Source organism: Thermobia domestica, chromosome 15 (genome assembly GCF_964235325.1).
Source record: "Thermobia domestica chromosome 15, izTheDome1.hap1.1, whole genome shotgun sequence".
Taxonomy (NCBI): domain Eukaryota; kingdom Metazoa; phylum Arthropoda; class Insecta; order Zygentoma; family Lepismatidae; genus Thermobia; species Thermobia domestica.
Window position 1 is genome coordinate 58241465 of NC_137468.1, and position 8368 is coordinate 58249832.

An 8368-nucleotide genomic window follows, 5' to 3' on the forward strand; every position below is an offset into this window, starting at 1 on the left:
AAAATGAATCAACTACAATCATACAATATCTTCCCGACCTTGTATCTGGCATTGGTCCAAGGACATCTGTGTGCCATAACCCATTCATTACCGTAGCATAGCTCGCAATCAATTGACCCATAGGCTTCTTGTTGCTACTTTTGTTCTTCTGACACAAGTCGCACGATAACACATAATCCTTAATTTGGTCCAGCATCCCCTCCCATGAATATCTTGAGGACACCTTTCCTATCATTTTGCCCAACCCAAGGTGACTTCCGGGCAAAATGGAAGAATGATAATACTCAATAATATTTGGAGCTAACTTCTTGGGTAAACAGATCTTGTATGGATTACTATGGGCCTTCGTCTTCTTACACAAAATCCCTTGTACCATTTTATAACCATCAACTGATTCCTTCCGCCTTATTTTGTCGATGATTGATCTTATTAAAGGGTCCATCTTCTGATGCTCTTGCACTGATTGACTACCAAAAGGCATTGCCCACATATTAACCATACACATGTTTGTCATTTCTTCTTCATATGTAGGTTCCAAATGCATTGATTCAAAATTTTCAGTATCATATAACCTCGAAAGGAAATCAGCGGAGATATTCATATTCGTGGAGACTGACTTAACTTCAAAATCAAAGGCAAATAAACGATATAGCAAGCTACCATATTTCTAAAGTCTCCGCAGGTTACGCATCGCATAGACTAGTCCCATATGATCTACTCGCAATTCGAATTTCGAATACAGGTACGTTCTAAACCGTTCCATTGTTTCGATAGCCGCTAATAGCTCCAAAACAAATATGGGCTTATTTTTATCATAAGGCTTCAGTTTCCTGGAAAAGAATGCAATTGGACGCTTCATACCTTGGTCATCCTCCTGCTCAATACAGCCGCCTAAGGATTTTAAACTGGCATCTGCGCTGACTATAAACTTCTTATCCAAATCCGGAAGTTTTAAGATCACATGACTCTCAAAAAGTTCCTTAATATCCTCCAAGGCCTTTTGCTGTTCGGCACCCCAATAATACTCCTGCCGTGGTGAACGAAGTCGAGTCATAGGTTCTATGACTTCATGGAATTGAGGGATGAACTTACTATGATATTGGAGAAAACTAACCAATGATATTAACCCTTTTTCTATTTTTCGGTGCTGGTAATTTCTTGATCACTTCTAGCCTAGAAGGGTCTAAATACATATTTCCTCCTTCTATTTCATACCCTAAATATGAAATCCTCTTGCGAAACAAGTTAGTCTTCTTCACAGATAAAGTTATACCCACTTCGTCAATTTTTTCCAACACCTTCTCTAAAAGATGCTTATGAGATTCAATATCCGTGGAAATGCAACAAACGTCATCAAAGAACCATTCCACTCCTTCATTCTTCAATGGATATAACAGTTCCGTTAAAACCTTGGATAACATATAAGATCCGGTAGTTAACCCAAAAGGAAGAAATTTAAATTCAAATAATCCTCTATGGGTTAAAAATGCTGTGTACTGAGTAGATTCCGGCGAAAGTTTCAAATGCCAGTATGCTTTTTGTACATCAAGGTGGCTATAAATAGTTCCTTTAGACAAACTCGCTAATACATCTTCTATCCTTGGTGTATACTGTGCATTGATACAGAGTTTCTTATTCAAATCTTGATAATTAATTACCAATCTCTTATCCCCCGTTTTATTGCCTACCAAAAAACACGGAAAAGCCCACTGGCTTTGACTTTTCTGAATTATATTTTGTTCTATCAGATTACCAAGAATTTTATCTAACTCCCTCTGGTCTGCTCTAGAGAGAGGATAAGCTTTTTTCCTGATGGGAACATAATCCTTAAGAAGTATGGTGTATTCAAAGCTCTTAATCTGACCTACACGATCGCAAAACACATTAGGAAATTTCTTAACCAAATTTTCTACGTACCCTTGCAAGTTTGGATCCAACTCGGCAAATTCAGGATCCACTTGAACAGGAACAGTATGAACTTCCTCCTCCCGTGACTGGACGTTCATGCCTAAGTTCTCAGCACTCCATGCAGCTCCTTGGCTGGAATCTCCAGGAGAAACTCGCTGACTCTGGAAGTTGACCGCATCCTCAGCATCTGGATAGTGACCCCTATCTCCCTCTCCTATTGGACCACTGGAACCATTCCTTCCAAAATGAAGTAACATGGAACCACTCTGCTCATCAGTATTTCCCGTCGATACTCCTGGACCGCTAGAATCACTACTGCACACTGGGACATGGACTGGATCATCTCGACCTCCACTGCAAATTAAGGGCACCTCTACCCCTGTGGCATCCATATTGGAATTGGAAAAGCCGCTACTGTTGACCATGGGTAGGCCTAACCCATGTTGGGAATCGCTGAAGATGGAAGGTACACCTGGCTGTACACGACATCCATTAGAGACTAGGGCCGCCTCTGATTCCACCTGGATTCGACTTCTTGATTGTGATTGACTCCCTCCAGACACACAACTGATCTCAACAGGACCAGCTATAAAATAGTTTAAACTATTCCGATTAGCACTTCCTAAACCTGAATCATGAAATGAACCCATACTGGTAGGACAATCAATGGGTAATGGAACACCTTTCAATGTCCGATGATCACACGAAGACTCCAATGGCTGACCACTTTCCGCTAATCCAGCCACCTGGTATGACGAAGTTGAATCTCTACTCATCTTAGATTCTCGCAAGTTTCTTTCTAGTTGCTCTAAGTCTGTAGACTTCGAAGATTCTTGCCCACGAACCGGTGGGACCTCTAACACCTTATGTTCCAATGATGACACCAGTAGTCCATCCATATTATTGGCTTTCCTATGAAGCCCAAAATTCCTATTTCGGCCCAACATAATATTATAGGCCCCCTCACTGAGATTCGGAGAAGTCTGTACTGTCATTTCAATTGCACCAAGTCTCCACTCTCCATGTTCCGACGTCTCTTGCAAAAAGTCACTCGATTTCTTCTCTGGTATGCCTATACGATTAAGTTCTACTAATTCTGAGTTGGATACACTGCAGGTATCCTCCACCGACGCCACTAGACAACGCTGGCTCAAATGTAGTTGACCACACTTCTCTAAGGGCTGTACATCTGTAGTCTTCTTCTGTATCTCATCTACGAAGCTATTATCCGCACTGTCTAGGATGGAAACCCTGAAATCTCGCGTAGCTTTCGACGACGACGACTCACACCGACGCTGTTCCATGACCATCCCACTCATTCCCATGGACTGTGGTGCACTTAAAGGATAAAAATTCCTTCCATTAAAATCCTGGTCCTGGGATGTAACACTGAGAGCATGTGCATAGCCCGACGGCGACGCCTCACACCGACCTTGGTTTAAGTTCCTACAAACAGTTTCAATTGGTGTCCAATGTACAATTGGATTTCGGAAACCACTCTCGTGAATGTCCTCCTTCCGTAGGTTGGCAACACTGGTGACAGGATTGGATACCGACGGCGAAGTTACTTCTGACGAATCATAGACAATTTCCCAACCAAACACTTCCGACGACTGCCCTGGTCTCCTCAATGAACCAGCTGACCGAAAACTTTTATCATTCCTTCCTTGCTCAGAAGGATAAACCATAACACTATCATCACTAGACGCCCTCTTAGACGCTAAATCACTAGGTGCATTAAGTTTGCTGCGTCTTAACAAACAAGGTTCGTAAACAACCTCATCAGAAAATTCGAAGTCTCTATTCAAAAATTCGTTTATACTAATTTTAGTCGCCGACGCTAAATCATTACTCATACCGTCTCGACGCCTACGTCTCCACCCTCTTCCATATAACCTCTGGGGAAGAGACATAGTCTTATTACTTGATTTATTTCCTGTTACCACACCGCAGTAATCATCTCGAAGATCTTGGATTAATGACGCCGACGCCTCTCTCGATGAACGGCCAAACCGACGCTCTGAAATCAACCGATGATCCTTACTATACCCTAAGTCCATCGATAGTCCAAGATCACTGTCCCTGGTTTGGAAGCTAAACTCACTCATAATATTATTATCCACCGACGCCGACGCTGATGTTCCCCTATTGCTGAAACCTCTTCGACGCCTCTTCGGACTACCTACCTGACTCTGTTCTGTTCCTCTAGACATCTTCTTTTCACCTAATGGACGAGTCACTAACGTCTGGGCACATTTTATACGACGATCCCACGACGGCAACGCTCCCTCGGGGCTATCTCGACGCCACTGCCTCGATTGAAAAACCATCGAATGCTCCGGCCAAAACGACTCCAATTTACTTTGCTGATCTTCGTAAACAACTGCCTAATTATTACCACTTCGACACTGCTTCCACCTCGACGCCGACGCTGAACGACGCTTGGCATTAGTGGTCTGCACACCACGACGCCCCTCGCCTCTGATGTCTCTAGACTCTATGTGGTTAAAAATCTTCTCCCGAAGACGCGACTTCACTTCACCTTCTAAGTCCGACACTGGCGACTCCGACGACGACTTACGAATGTCCTGACCGTTCTCACAACGCTTCTTATTAAATTGTGGATTACCATTCTGAGAGTTCTCAAAATATGAAATTTCATAACCTGCACCTTTCACAGCAGTCACATTAATGTCTGAACTGGACATCATGACGTCACTCAATGACACTGACGGAGCACACCGTTCGGTGACTCTGAAATCATCCAAGCCAACATCCGGAATTTTCATAAATAGCCTAGCAAAAACTGGGAGTTGGATGCACAATTGTCAGTTCGGTTTCTAACTCCTACGGCACTGCTACTTGTTGACTGCAAATTACCCACAGATTTTCCACGAGAAGGTTTATATAGGATTGGCACCGAAATGCCTTCTTGACCTAAACACAACGTATCTGATGTTAAATCCAAACGAGCATTCAAGTATTTCAGTTCACCGATACCAATAATAAACTTCGGCTCTAGTCGGTCCACTAAAAAGAACTTCAGCCGATAAACTTTATTGCTGAATTTTAAAGGTATATAAACAAACGACGTAAGAGTCAATGCCTTACCAGAAATTCCAACACCTGTAAACATCTCCTTCAGAACCTTAACAGGATTTCTTTGTTTCTGGTTCCACTCATCAAAACCTTCTTTATTGAGTAAGCTCACCGATGAGCAGCTATCTATCCCCCCAATAATACGCTGTCCTAGTATAAATACTTCAACGAAAGAAGCTACTAAATTCTTATTATTACACTGTTTATTCGTACCCAATAACATTTGAGCACCCCTTTTAAAATTACTTCTAGAGTCTCGGTCTAGCTGGGATCGCACCCGGCTCCTTGGCTTCGAAGTAGTGGGCCTAACCCTTTCTTTTGAAGAGATATTAACCCTAGCAAAACTACCACCAAGTTTGTTTAGATCTGGAACTGAACTATATGTAACACTAGAGCGAAAGCTAGGATTGACTTCCCTCTGCTCCGACACTGTTTGATTCCTAATTATGCTATTGTATACAAGTTGGTTTCTGGAATGTATTTCATACTTTCGCACTTCATTCATTAATGTATCTAAGTCATTTGGAGTATCGTATTTAAACAATTCATACTTAAGAGCGGGTATCATACCCTCCATTATATTCGTAAGGATCGCTGTTCGATCTGTCCTTCCGGTACAAACGACATAACTATCGATAACCTTTTGTACATACTCCATAACATTTTCGTTAGGCTCTTGTAAACAATGAACATAAAGACGTAAAATTTGTTGTTTTCCTAATGGAGTCACAAAACGATCAAACAGAGATTTGCATATAACACTCCAATCATTAGTAAGCAACATTTGTTTACTAAATTCATTATAGAACATACCTGATGTCCGTCCCAAGGAACTAACAAAAACTGCCTCCTTCGGGTATTGTCCAGTCTGAATTATCCGATACACCGCCAACAGGAACTTAAAGGTAACCATATCGTCCATTCCATCACAATGGGGAATACTATCCACTTGATGTAAGAAGTTCTGATTAGCTGTCATAATTGTAATTTTGTTTATATTAACACTATAGGGCATAAACGCATTTACTTTCCACTTTTCACCAAACCCACGATTTTCTTCCTTTTTCTCACCTTCACTCACTAACTTAAATGGATTCGTCACGCACTGTCCAACAGACTCGGCTCCAACAGCAGGCTTATCACTCCTTCCTTCGTGTCCATGACCTTGCTCAACCAACAACTCGCTCTGCCCAGATAATGACGTAGTACACCTGTTATTTCTTTCAGTGTGAACACAAACATCAGAAGCTGGTTCCGATTCACTATCACTTTCATTTAAAAAAGAAAAAGTACGTAACTCCGAGGAATGTTCAGAAGATGAAGTTCTATTATTTCTTTCTAGAAATGGATTTTTATCTCTAAACCGACCATGGTCTCCATTCTCGAAATGATTTAAACACAATTGAACTGGTACGGTGCTCTGACTTGAATTCATATCACTCCAGTTCGAACCACGCGCACTTTCCATAGTGAAAAAGAGACTGGTTATCGCTATATAACTACAAAAAGATAAATACCGTTTCTCTCTTCTATTACTTATAATGCCTCTCATAATAAATGTCCTCTGAATTACCTTTCACTAAACCACTTATTCGATTTAAATAGTTTCTGAGAGAGAATAATGTAAGTTGCATTACTTACACAAAAAAATGTCTTCCACTTCACACACAACTATACACAGCTCTCTGCTCAACTTCAATTATATACTGAAGTTGGTGATTTTGTGTTACGCTGTGCTCATGGACCCTACCGAAGTAAGCATGGACAGTCGCATAGGGTAAGGTGATCCCAGCCGAGAAATCACCCCACGTTTTGTTTGATTAACTTGTGAAATTGAAGAAGAGAGAGAGAGAAACAATAGTTCACTAAATTCACCAGAATATTGCAGAGACCATATGACATAAAGCTTTCTTTCACCTGGAAAATTACTTACATGCCGCGAAATAACAGATTAAAAAAAACGATCATTAAGAAATATATCACTAAGTTCTTCATTCGGGTTAAATGATAAGCTCTTATGAACGAATATATCTTTATAGGAATTAAATAAACCAACGAATGTACAAAACTTAACAAATCTTGAACACTGGAGTCTTTATGCACCACAAACATATGCTTCTAATGAGACTTACACCTTCCATTTATACGTCCACAGAGTCACAGAAATCCATTTTTTTTATCCTCTTATTTAGTATTAATTCGTAGAACAACCTTATATCAAAGTTTAATCAAATTTCTATTAATAAGAAGAGCGAAATATCACAACTCATTACAGAATCTGCTCAAACTCGTCGTAATAATGTGGATTTCGTTTAGTATCCAATTCTACACTAGATATATTTTACCCTTGCTATCACCAACTTCAGTATGAAGCGGCCTTACACATCTTTTCACATACATGATGGTATAGTTCGTCAACCAGCCACTTGGCGGCGCTGATTAACCCTTTAACAAAAGAAAACTAAGACGCAACTCTAATACTATTCTCGTTATTTTTTTTATATATAAAGTTACAACACGTAACAATAGAAAAGATGAAGTAATAATAAAAAAAAAAAGAATTTAACGACAAAAACTGGGATAGGGAGACTAAGGTAATATTGGCAAAACAAAAATCAATTTCAAAGCCGTAATTCTCAATATTCGCTTGAAAGGTAAGTGATGACCATAATTCCCGCGTGATTTGAAATAAACCGCATTAAAATGGGAAATTTTTTACAAATGTTATGATTGAATGAAATTCACCCGTTCTAAAAGGGAAAAAAAACTGTAGTCCCACATATATCCTACCACTCTTCACAAATATCTTTAAGGATGTTAGTACATATGATTTTTGTCAATACTCTCCGTTAGTGGCGTAGGGAAGGGGGGCCCAGAGAGGCCGGGCCCCCAAAGAGGACCGACAATGTAGTTTGATGTTTGTAATTTTTTATATATTTTATGTTTATATATTTTTTGTTTATATGTTTATATATGTTTATATAACACACATCCTGGCTACGCTACTGCTCTCTGTGGGTCTTCTTCCATTGCAACACTTCTGTATTTCTTGAGCAACATTTCCCCTTGCTTCCAGAAATAAATGAACTATCTAAAATAGAACAAATATAATGCTTTATAAAATATACTCTTCAATGTGTACGGCGTTGGCACATCACGTATATTTATTACAATCGAAAATATACTTCATCACACCAAAACCAAACCAAACTACACAATGTAATAGACCTTGTTGCAATGAACCGGCTTCAACGCTATATGTTAGACGCTATATGTTACAAGAAAACCTGTAAGAGTAATGAAAACTATAGTCACTGATGAAGAATTCAATTACGCCGAAACAGTTAACTTTTACTTAATC